Here is a 13,375-nt window from a genome sequence, read left to right on the forward strand (position 1 = left end):
TTGAAAGCAAATTGAAACTCCTCAGAGGAATAAGAGGCTAAAACGATAAACGATCACCGTTAAACCGATAAACAGAGACGACCGATCGGTACAATAATATAAGAAACATTAATAAGATATGGAAAGGTGAAACGGTGCGACCTACCGAATGAAAAGAGAAAATAGTCAGATGATAACGACGGTAAGTCAGGCAAACAAATAGGTAGACAGAAACATAGGCAAGATAAGAATAGATAAAGTACCTTTTGCATCTTTGTGGTCCGATGTGACTGTCATGCCGACTTAGAAATTCGACACTCATTTTGGCGTCCTCTACTCATAAACGACGTTCACTCGATAAAGTACTTATTAAGGAAGAATTAATGGAAGCCAACAGCATTCATGTGTATGTGCATACTTTTATGCCTCAAGAGTGAGTAGATATTAGATCAACAGTTGCATTTCTCGATTGCCTTAATACTATTAGAGAAGAAATTTGAGCGTTCAAGCTTACGGTTCTGGTTGTTCCCGGACTAGTATTGCACAAGATGACATACGTTACCATATACAATATTCTATAAAATTATGGATCCGCCTTCTTTGATTACACGCTAGCATAGACAAGAACCTACTGTGTTCCGCGCTATCAAAATCTATTTAATTATGTGGTTTTGCGGAAAAGCTCATACCTATTCGTCCATGCGAAATAGACAAGTATGAGAATAACAATATCGCGCAATAATTCCAGAAGCACGAAAGTTTTTTCATCGTCACATAGAACCACACAAATATATATATATTTTTTTCTTAGTACGTACTATGAAGTTTGTTAAAACGAATTCAATGACCTTGAACATGAAATCATTTACTGCTGTAGAGCGTTATAAATTTGTCAGTTCCCAAGAAATTAAATGAGCAAAAATTGTTAGCTATCGGATGTTAGGTTTCTATTGTAGGATCTTTTTATTTATTTAGAATGGATTAAACAGGAAACGATGGTTATTTAACGTAAATTGAATACAGTAATGTGCTATAACTAAGAAAACTAAATAGTTAATTTACAACTCTCGTCACCACGAATCCAACGCTCTCTTTCACGCGGACCACCCTCCTCGACAACGCTGACAACCATCTCTAGCGACGCTAACAACACTATGACTTATCAACTCACGACTGCCTGTTAATTCGTCTTTCTTCCTAAAACACACCCTTTGTATTTTCTCATAGCTTTACCACGTACGCGTTCCGCAACAGTCCGCGGTCATGGTCACGTAGGTCTTTCTTCCGCGTAACTATTCGACTGAAGGACCGACGACACGTTGATGGGTCGCTCGATCCAAGAAATTAAGTGAGCAAAAGTCGTTGGCTATCGGATGTTAGGTTTCTATCGACGCTCTAAACAAATTTCGAATTCCTTATCTTCCGTGGTGCTTCTTCAATTGCCAAACATGTATATGACAATTATATCTTATTGTGGTTGGTGCTTTAACTTTATGACAAAACTTCGTTTCTCGGACACCAATTTTTCTTAACTTGGTTTACTTCTCCTGATAGTTTTGGATGAGTAGAGGCTATGACATATCACATGTCAGTCTCGCTCGGGCAACCGAGGCGAACAGATGTGCGTAGGCAAACGTGTGCTCCAGTCAAGTGATTCAGAGAAGTGCTACGAATAGTGTTAGTGACAAACAATGCAACAGCAGATATCAACGATCAAGATTGCAACCAATGGAGAAAAATATTACATAAAAGGGTCATCAGATTTACCAGGCTTACAGCAACAACAGCAAAATAATAACAACCAAAATGATATGGAAATAGAAGAAATGGAAGAGCAGCGGAGACAGGAGGAGTGCAGACACGATAACAAAATAAGTTACCAGGACGAAAACTGGAAGCTAGCAAAGACTAGCAAAAAACGTAAAATAATTACAGACACAAATGCTGCAGGAAACCCAGATACAGGAAAGCAGCGATGGCTGCAAGAATTACCTTTAAGAAACTCCTTCAGCTCACTAACGGAAGAAATAGACAATGACCCGACAAGCAAAACCACAACTAAAACACCTTACATATCAAAACCACCACCAATATTTGTTGAGGCCCAAATAATAGACCCGCTTATTGATCGACTAAACAATGTAGTCGGGAAGGATAACTACACAATAAAACAAACAAAATTAGAACAAGTAAAAATTCAAACAAACACCCCAGAAGTTTATAGGAAAGTGATAAATGAACTAAAGGAAAAAAATGCTATATACCACACGTACCAACTCAAAACAGAAAGGAGCTATAAAATAGTTATAAGAGGTTTACATCCAAAAACTAACACAAAAAAATTAAGTGAAGAATTAGGAAAAATTGGCCATGAAACAAGAGCAATAAACAATATGACAAGATACGATACGAAGCAACCATTGCCACTATTCTTAATAGAACTGGAACCCAGAACCAATAACAAGGAAATCTATGAAATCAAAAAAATACTAAATACAATTGTAACAGTGGAACCACCACGCTACAAAAAAGATATACCACAATGCATGCGGTGTCAACAATACGGACACACAAAAAATTATTGCAACAGAAGCCCGGCATGTGTTAAATGTGCAAAAAATCACCTAACAATACACTGCCCATACACAGGAAAAATAGAAGAAGTTAAATGCTATAATTGTAACGGAAACCACCCAGCCAGCTACAAAGGATGTGAAATAAGGAAACAAATACAACGTAAACTGTTTCCTCCACTTCGCAACAGATCACACAATGACCATCAACCACAACAAAGTATAACGGATAACGAAACAACATTGAAAGCACAACAGGAACTAAACGCTATAAGCAGAAACATAGATCCCCAAGATAAACGAAGCTACGCACAAGTAACTAAAAACATTAGCAAACCAACGCTTGCAATCAATCAGAATGAAAACAATAACATCGAAGACGTTACAGACATCAAAGAAATGCTCAAACAATCCATTAAAGGTATGGAAATGTTAGGAAAAATGGTAAGTGATCTAAACACAATACTAAGACAACAAGCACAACAAACAACAATCATGTTACAACTACTTACTAACTTGCTAAGTAAAAAATAGAGATGGACATTTTGAAAATAGCAGTCTGGAACTCCAATGGCTTGCAACAGCGAGCCCACGAAACTAAAATATTTTTGTATAAAAATAATATTGATATACTACTTGTCTCAGAAACACATTTCACCCTAAAAAACTACATGAAAATACCGTACTACACCATATACGATACCAAACATCCCTCAGGTAAAGCACATGGAGGAACTGCAGTAATAATAAAAAATGACATCAAGCATCACTTACATAGTCAAACAAATCAAGAACACCTACAAGCAACCACTGTCACAATACAAACCAATGACAATTACTTCCAGATGTCAGCAGTATATGCACCTCCGAGACACAAAATGACACTTAAAAAATGGGAAGAGTACTTCCAATCCTTAGGCGACAAATATATAGCGGCAGGAGACTTTAATGCAAAGCACACATTATGGGGTTCGAGAATTAGCACACCGAGAGGTAGAACATTGGAAAAATACATTAGAAGCAGCAACCTCAACGTACTATCTACAGGAAAACCAACGTACTGGCCGACAGACCCCAATAAAATACCTGACCTGTTGGATTTTGCAGTAACAAAAGGGCTAAATGTAAGCAAATTAAAAATAACAACCAGCCTCGAGCTTAACTCCGACCATACACCAATTATAATAGAATATACAAGCAAACCGCTACTTTATAACAAGTCAGAGTCGCTTTGCAATAAAACCACCAACTGGCAAACTTTCAAAGAGCTGATCGAAAACAAAATCAACTGCAATATCCCGTTGAAAACACCTGAACACATTGAGCAGGCAGTAGCAACTTTGACAGAAATAATACAGGAAGCAGCGTGGGCAACCACCACCTATGAAACAAATAGCAGGCAATCAAAAATTATTCCGCAGGACATCCTAGACAAAATCAGGGAAAAAAGAAAAGCGAAAGCAAAATGGCAAAAACAGAGAACACGAGAAAACAAGAAAAACCTAAATAAACTTGCAAAGGAACTAAAGAATAAAATAAGGGAACATCATAATAACGAATTCTCAAAATTCATCGAATCACTATCCGCGCATGAGAATACCGACTACTCCCTATGGAAAGTCACTAACAAAATTAAGAAAACAGTAAAAACAATCCCAGCAATCAGAAAAATGGACAACACATGGGCTAGAACCAACGAAGAACAGGCAGAAGAATTCTCAAAGCACCTACAAAATATATTTTCGCCGTATGAAATTGATAACAGCATCCCTGGATGGCAAACAAATGAAGAAGTGGAAAATGCCAGCAACACAACTGATAAACGCTGCACCATACTCAGCACAACAGCGCAAGAAGTTACAAACTTAATTGAGGCAACAAAGACAAGTAAAGCACCAGGATTTGACTTGATCAATGGGAAAATCTTAAAAAACCTTCCCCCAAAGGCAATAAGACTAACAACGATAATATTTAACGCAATTCTAAGAATACAGTACTTTCCTACACTATGGAAAATAGCACAGATAGTGATGTTACCCAAACCAAACAAAAACCCACATTTAACTGCATCCTACAGGCCGATATCATTACTACCTGCGTTTTCCAAATTACTAGAGAAAATAATATATAACCGCTTAAAACCAACAATAGAAAAAGAAAAACTAATACCGAACCATCAATTTGGATTCAGGAATAAACACTCCACAATAGAACAAATGCATAGACTCGTCAATGAAATCTTACAGTCGCTTGAAACAAAACAATACTGCACAGCACTCTTTATGGATATCGAAAAAGCATTCGACAAAGTTAACCATGAAAAACTTCTTCAAACAATCAAAAAGCAATTTCCAGAACAAATCTACAAACTACTCAAATCCTACTTAAACAACAGAACCTTTGTAGTAAAAATAAATGATGCATACTCTGAAATTAAGGACATCAAGGCAGGAGTACCGCAAGGAAGTGTCTTAGGACCAATATTATACACACTATACACGGCAGATATACCAACAACTGTCAACAGTAAAACACTGACGTTTGCGGACGATACGGCCATACTAGTGAGGCATGCAAATCTAGAAACGGCCGCCGCACTACTACAAGAACACACTACAAAAATAGAAAAATGGCTGCAAAACAAACAAATAAAAGTGAACACCAGCAAGTGCAACCACATAACATTTACACTTAGAAAAGGAAAAACACCAGATATTCAACTGAACGGCGCCCACATAGCACAATCAAAGCAAGTCAAATATCTGGGAATAAATTTAGACACACGCCTTACATGGAAGCACCATATAAAATCAATAATAAACAGAATAAGTGCAAAAAGGAAGCAGATGTACTGGTTAATCAATAGAAAATCTAAATTAAGCACAATGAATAAACTAAATATATACAAAACAATAATCAAACCAATCTGGACATACGGAGTCCCATTATGGGGGACGGCAGCAATGAGTCACATAAGCAAAATAGAAATAGAGCAAGCAAAAATCTTAAGGACAATAGTTAACGCTCCATGGTACGTCAGAAATGAAGACCTACGAAAAGATCTAAAAATTCCAACAGTCAAAGAGGAAATCGCTAGATACGCAAAAAAGTACAAAGAAAGACTTGCAGCACACCCAAACCAGCTGGCTGCTGAAACAAATAAAACCAAAATAGAAAGAAGACTGAAGAGGAAGCATCCCGCAGACCTCGAAATAGAGATGCAATAGGAAACCTAGAAGATGGAACCCCGCTGGGGGTAACCATCCACATGCTATATTTTATTTATTTCTATTTATTTTTATTTTTTATTTTTTATTCTTTTATTCTCTAAGCTATAACATTTTACCAAATGTCCTTCTGGACAAATTGTAAAAATTTAATAAAACAAATAAAAAAAAAAAATATCACATGTCATACCACATGTATGACATCACATCTAAAATATAATAGTATTTAGTGTATTCTAGAGACAACATTCAAGTCCAGGCACCGTTTGTGCCAGAGTTGCTCTTGTGTTATATGTCATGTTACAAAGTGCTCGACTATAGGTGTGAAAAAATTTAAGATGTGATTCTTGAAGCTCAAATTAGCTAAAGATTTAAAACAAAAAAAGATGCGTCTTCGGTTTTGTTCTTTAGTTATCGACAATTAGAAATTAACCGAAATATCCCCGTGCGCGTGGTAACCCGCTTACACGAACGAAAGTTCGTCTGCAGCTTACCTCGTACAAGACGCAGAAAAGAAGATTCGAAAACGTAAACTGTACTGCACGACATTTTCTAAGAAAAATCATAGATTAGGCATTAAACTTGCTTACTCATAAAAATCCATAACAGCATATCGAAAACCGCCCCATGGAATATTCACGTAGAGATGATTAGTGTTTTCTCTAATTCTTCGTCCACTTAAATAATTAATAAAAAAGAACATATATAAACAATATTTGTACAACGTTTATACACGCACCACGGTTGACCTGTCCGTAGGTATACATAGAAAAATCACATACATAAGAAACTTGAGAAAGATTAATAACGGCACTACCGGAGAATAAAAATTTGGATCGAATTACATAATATTTAATGAATTGGATTCGCAATGGTCTCCGCTTTCGTGTTATCAGTACCCTTGCTTTGGGGGGAAAGAGTATGCTTAGTACTCTTATTAGTGGAAACTTATACGCTTATTTAGTGGGAACTTTTATACGACAAAGCTCTCGCCCCTCAGTCATGTTCGTGTCGGACATACGAATTTCTCATAAATATTTTGATTAGCTTCATTGGACGAAAATAGCGTAATCGCTGACAAATGCGAGTTACGTGCTCGTTTTATACAGATACAGTTTTTATATGATTCGGATATAGATGAAGAAGGCGGTTTATTGAATACGTGATAGCAACACATCTTTCTTTGTTTCATCAATAAGTAAATGTAATTTGAGGTATATCGCCATATTTGGTCTTATTTTGATCAGCAAAATTTCACAAGTACGTTAGTGAAAATTTAATTTTAAAAAATTTTAAAGAGAAAAAAATTTCATTGTTGCATTAGTATTACCTCGTTGATATTTGAATCCGAATCAAATTACATTACTCGACCATCCAATTTCTGGATCAAAGGGAAAGGTAGCAGAGAGGACGACCGAGTATTGAATAGCGTACACTAGACTAAACCTTGAATTTCAAGTAACGCCAACTGTGGCGTTGCCCGCATTCTTCCAGCTTTTTATAATAAATACATACAGCCTCCACAATTCCTTTCTCTAATAATTTATTAAGTAAATAAATCATATGCAGGGAATTTGCAATAATCGCAACAGAATCGTGATTTAAATCCCGCAATTACAGCGTAAAATGGAAGTAGAAACGATTCTATTCCTGAAGCCAGTGACAATGAAGTGTTAAACGTGGCGAACGTAGGAAAGAAGAATCCGAGTGAAAAAGAAAGAGAAAGAGTGACTGAGGGTCGAAGCGTTCGGCAACATATATAATATGAAGCCTCGTAACAAGCTGAGGCCTTATTCAGCTGAAAAATCAAACTTTCTTATTTTTAATTTATAATGAAAAGATCTTTTACCACATGTTTGTTAGATGTTTCCGACTAAAATGACAGAAAGCACGATACAATTCGTGACATATTTGCTTACGCTAAATGTTATTAAGTGCATATCCGTAAGTAAACACAATTCCAATTACACTGTGTTTGGTCTCGGTTTAATCAAAAGGATTTTAAACATATTTTTTTTTTTTTTTTTTTTTTGTTGACTGTTTAAATTTTTACAATTTGTCCAGAAGAACATTTGGTAAAATATTATAGCTTAAAGAATAAAAATATAGCATGTGGATGGTTACCCCCAGCGGGGTTCCATCTTCCAGGTTGCCTATTGCATCTCTATTGCGAGGTCTGCGGGATGCTTCCTCTTCAGTCTTCTTTCTATTTTGGTTTTATTTGTTTCAGCAATCAGCTGGTTCGGGTGTGCTGCAAGTCTTTCTTTGTACTTTCTTGCGTATCTAGCGATTTCCTTTTTGACTGTTGGAATTTTTAGATCTTTTCGTAGGTCTTCATTTCTGACGTACCATGGAGCGTTAACTATTGTCCTTAAAATTTTTGCTTGCTCTATTTCTATTTTGCTTATGTGACTCATTGCTGCCGTCCCCCATAGTGGGACTCCGTATGTCCAGATTGGTTTGATTATTGTTTTGTATATATTTAGTTTATTCATTATGCTTAATTTAGATTTTCTATTGATTAACCAGTACATCTGCTTCCTTTTTGCACTTATTCTGTTTATTATTGATTTTATATGGTGCTTCCATGTAAGGTGTGTGTCTAAATGTATTCCTAGATATTTGACTTGCTTTGTTTGTGCTATGTGGGCGCCGTTCAGTTGGATATCTGGTGATTTTCCTTTTCTAAGTGTAAATTTCAAAAATATGTTGGTAAAAGTTTAATTTTGTAAAAAATGAAAGATAAGAAAGCTTCACATTTGAATTAATACTTAGAAACATACGTCGTCTCGGCAATAACCGACATTAGGTCACGTTACACTGTTCAATGGCGGAACCATCCCTCTGTGGTGAAGATGACGATTATGTGAATATAAAGAGTAGATTCCTTTTCTTTACTGGAGATATCCTTTCTCCTTTCATTTCTGGATTCTCCCAAGGCAGTGTCCTCGGGCTCCTGCTGTTCAACATCTACACTGCAGACTTACCAACTTCGACAGATATAACCACAGTGACATTTGCTGACGATACAGCCTTATTAGCCTCGCACTCAGACCCGACAATTGCCGCCTCTACTCTTCAGCGAGATCTCAATGGAAGAGTGGTTCCACAAATGGCGCTTCAAAGTCAACGAAAACAAATCTAGCCAAATAACTTTCACGCTACGAAAACAAAATTGCTCACAGGCGACAATGAACAGTATACCTATTCCAGATAAAGAGTCAGTCAGATATCTGGGCATGATTCTCGACAGAAGATTGACATGGAAACAACATATCTTAAATATAACCAAACAATTTAAAGCGAAATTTAAAAAATTCTACTGACTTATCGGCCGACGTTCCAACTTAAACACGCAAAATAAAATTACACTACACAAAGCCATATTAAAACCTGTTTGAACCTATGGGATCCAACTATGGGGAACAGCAAGTAATTCCAATATAGAAATTCTTCAACGATTCCAATCGAAAACCTTAAGATCCCTAATAGATGCTCCTTGGTACGTCCAACGAAATGATACATCACGACCTCAAGATACCCACAATCAAAGAAGAATTATCCAAATTCAGCAATAGACATAACACAAGAGTTAACATCCACCAAGACCCTCTAATTACTCAACTGCTCGACACGTCGGAACAGATCCATTGGCTAAAAAGACATTATATATATCCACCAAGCCAAGATTCGAACTCGCAACGCATCGTTTTCAAACATAATACTGAACGATTGTACTTGCTTCGGCAGTACATATACTAAAATTGGAACGATACAGAGAAGATTAGCATGGCCCCTGCGCAAGGATGACACGCAAAATCGTGAAGCGTTTCACATTTTTAGGAGCGGACAGAAAGAGACCGGGAGAGAAGAGCCGATCCCAGTAGATCGTCGCATCAACATCGCAGGGGCTCCGTACGACGCAGGGGCGCGGCGCCACCGTCGCTGCCCCGGGTGCGTCAGACTAGGGGACGTGGCGCTAGGGGGAGTGGTTCCCCCTAGCTTTCCAACTCCAGCCGGGACGCCTCCCTAGACAACTACAACGGCAGGGAGATAGACGACGAGGTTGCACTCGGTAGTGATTCGCAAGAGAACCAGGGTGCACCTCTGAACGTCGGGATGACCACCGTGGGGTTTTAGTCGGTAAGAGTCCGACACTACACGGTCGTTGCTACGCAGCGCCGAGTGTCCATGAGGATTTCCCCACGATAAAAAAAAAAAAAAAAAAGGCTAAAAAGACATTATACCTTAGACCCAAGCACTAGATTCAAATAGAATCAATCATACTATAAACACTTATTAATCATGTCATAGTACCACGCCAGATAAATTTACTTAAAATTCTCTAACGAGAATTGATTGAAAAATAAACACAAATAAAAAAAAAAGCATCACGGTGACGGGGAGACACAATCTCGTTCGGTCTCATTAGCGAGGTAACAACGCCTTTTACGATAAGTGGACACTGCACGTTTTTAATCACGAGTCCGACTTAGGCTTTGGATGAAAGTATATTTGTTATCCCGTTGACCGCGGATTCGTTATCGAACATAAGACCATTGTCACTAGTGTCTAACCACTACGGTTACTTGTCGATTCTGTAATACTCACACTTGTGCCAATCAACATTACCTCGATCAACATAACAACGATGGCCAATTCCAGAGAATATTCATTACACGCTCCTAACTCTAATCATAATGTTCACCCGACATGTATATATAATGTCGCGCGGAAATATATGAAATGACACATAGCGTTCTTCATATAATTGAAATTTTTATGCAACTGTAAAAAATTTAACTGGCCTTCGACCTCGATGATTTTTGAATATGTTGTGGAGATCATTGTCTTGAATAACTTTCTCGTAGACATATAAGCTTAATTTCCGATATATTCGCAAAAATCTGTCAATATTATTATCGTGAATTGTGCTTATAATTGTGCATCCGTGACAGCGTATGCGCCACAAATGTTCACTGTGGCTGGATAAGATAACGTCTAATTCAAATCTAATTCTTATCTCTCGTTTGTAAGTTTGAAGTCGGTGCCATTTTTCATGCAGTCGTTGTGAGGCGTCCAAAGTTGGTGCATACACTGTCGCGGATCCACCATTTTCAGCAGAATTCATGACAGTGGTACCAACAGTTTTTTATCAAAATCTCAAAAACTGAGGTCGAGTAGCGGTTATACGTATAGGAAAAAGTTGTTTAAAATGTTAATTTCTACAACATATAGATATCGTAATATATGGAATGTAGCCAGAAAAATTTTTTGTCGTCGATATTGTTTATCGGAAGGCAAAATAAAATTCGGACAACCATAAACAAAAACAATTCTTGTGTATTATGATGGTAGAGGGATAGCCAAAATAAAATTTCCGGCATCTACAATGATTACTGGTAACCTACAAAATTTCATCCATAATGGTTATTCGTAGTCAGAAGCATCAAAAATAGATATTTTCCAATCATTTTATTTTATTAGACATTTCTTTGAGATTTATTGATAGCTGGCTTGCATTCAAGTAAAGATCACTTTTCACTCAATGATTTTTTTCAAAAAAATGTTTGAAAAGAGTGTTATTTTGGATCTCCGCCTCTAACATGATTTTTATTATTAGGTTCGATGTCTGTTAGGACAGAAAATGAATGGTTGATTGTCATTGCATCTACTTTCAGATTAGTGTATTTATTTTAATTTATTTTCAAATTTGCAAGTATTCTACGTTTTATATCTATCCTGTTTTCTATGCTTTCAAAAGTAAATATAAATTGTATAAATTGCATTCGCGTATGTATCTTTAGCGAGAACTATAGCGGGAAATTTGTCAAGTAGTTGGCAACGCGAACATGATAGTTTTATGTAACTCGGAAAATAAGACGGAGCACCCGTTATATGTATAAGAAAAAGTTGTTCGGAATAACGACCTTGACAAAATATTTCAAAGGTATTATAAGAAGCATACTAAATACTTGCTGGCTTATCATAGATAAACATATTTTTGGTACAAAATATGTACTCGTTTCGTTATGTAAATGCTGAGGATCATCGTAATCGATTATCGTTGTTGCGAGCTATAAATGGCTAAAAATGGTGAAAATCACAGTATCTTTAGGAGTTTAAGGCCATAACTGTAATAAATCTAAAGATTCTTATATTTTTTGATACCTGTCCCTTTTTCTGCATCAATCGATTTCGATAAAATGTATATACAATAACTGACATGAATTTACAAAACGTATTTTTCAAATTCTCATGACAAGTTCAGATTAAAAAGTTATAAGAAGCGGCCTTTGTTATTTTCTCCTCGATTTCGACAAATTGCAATTTCTTCAAAATTCCTTTACACGCCACCTATTACAAGTCGTTTGACCCATTTTTTAAAAAGTTATTTCATTTTGAAGGATGTTCAATTACTTTTATGAGAAATGATACAAATTTCCTGGTCTCTCGGTGTATGCACGTATGTAGTAGGCGTTTACGTATGCATATGTGTACGTTTGAAACAAGTTTTGTAAAGAATAAGCGTCCCGAAGGTCGTCAGGCCTCGGCAAATTCGATATAGATTTGGCATGTTATAAAAGCTCCAAAATATGTGGAAGAGCTACGCTTCAAGTTTTTTCCTTCCGATAATATAAAAACAAAATATATTGCAGAGAAAAGAGTCAGTAATTAATTAATGTACTTGATATTGCTATTAAAGCAATAATTAACGAATGTATTCTGGACGAATGAAATCTTATTGTCAACTCCAACTCATTATTCTATTCATTGTTTCTGTGCTGGAAATGGGTATATCTTGTTGCTAGTTATAGTTGTAGAATATTCTACTTGCAGAAAAGCGCAGATGTCTATAGCGAACTACTCCGCTTATACGCTTCGGTTAAAATATACACTATGCGCGAATACTCAAGAATTTATGCATTCGTCGTGTAACATCCGGTTTGCCATCGCCAATTGGAGGAATTACGTATAAGAAACATCATTTGCAATTGCCATTTCCATTTATAGCCTAAAGACTGTCATCACTGTCTAAACACTGTGATTTTTATCGTCATCGCGGGCAATATTTCGCAATAATAATAGAAATATAATTGAACGCTCAAAATATTTCTATTTGCAATTATCATGGATGTATTATTTCGCATTGAAAATTAATGAGGCATATGTATATCCATTACACAAATAATACGGAGAGTACACACATATGATGTTACATCTTGTACAACGATACTAAATCTGCGAAGAAATGTAGAATAATTATTTCAAGTGTTTTATTCTCGTGGCTCGACATTAGACATCGAGAGTACTTAACTGATTATGTGCGTTATGTTAATGACGAAAACACGTATAAATAATCGTTCACCATGGTGGAACTTTAAATGTTTCATCGTCTTGTCTCATATTTGATTCACAAGGGCATGAGATATATAGGCAGACCTTGCCTAAATCCAACTTCACTTTCGATAACGACTTTACAATTCTACACAATTACTCTGAAATATATACAGCCAAGACAACCTTCGTAGCGATCATTGCATCTCATCCTGAAAACCGGCTACAGCAAAATCAAGATTCCGAAATAATACATGT

General features: G+C 36.5%; 1 protein-coding gene and 1 non-coding gene across 3 annotated transcripts in view; both read left to right on the plus strand.

The window, feature by feature from the left end:
• The window catches only part of LOC139996450 (fatty acyl-CoA reductase 1-like), a 294,969-nt gene that overhangs the window by 24,428 nt on the left and 257,166 nt on the right, over window positions 1-13,375 (plus strand). The gene's annotated exons all lie outside the window — the stretch shown is intronic.
• Window positions 9,514-9,620, plus strand: LOC139996774 (U6 spliceosomal RNA). The gene has a single exon (XR_011802353.1). It is a non-coding gene; the product is annotated as a U6 spliceosomal RNA (small nuclear RNA).

The sequence above is a fragment of the Bombus fervidus genome, chromosome 18, assembly GCF_041682495.2.
Source record: "Bombus fervidus isolate BK054 chromosome 18, iyBomFerv1, whole genome shotgun sequence".
Classification (NCBI taxonomy): domain Eukaryota; kingdom Metazoa; phylum Arthropoda; class Insecta; order Hymenoptera; family Apidae; genus Bombus; species Bombus fervidus.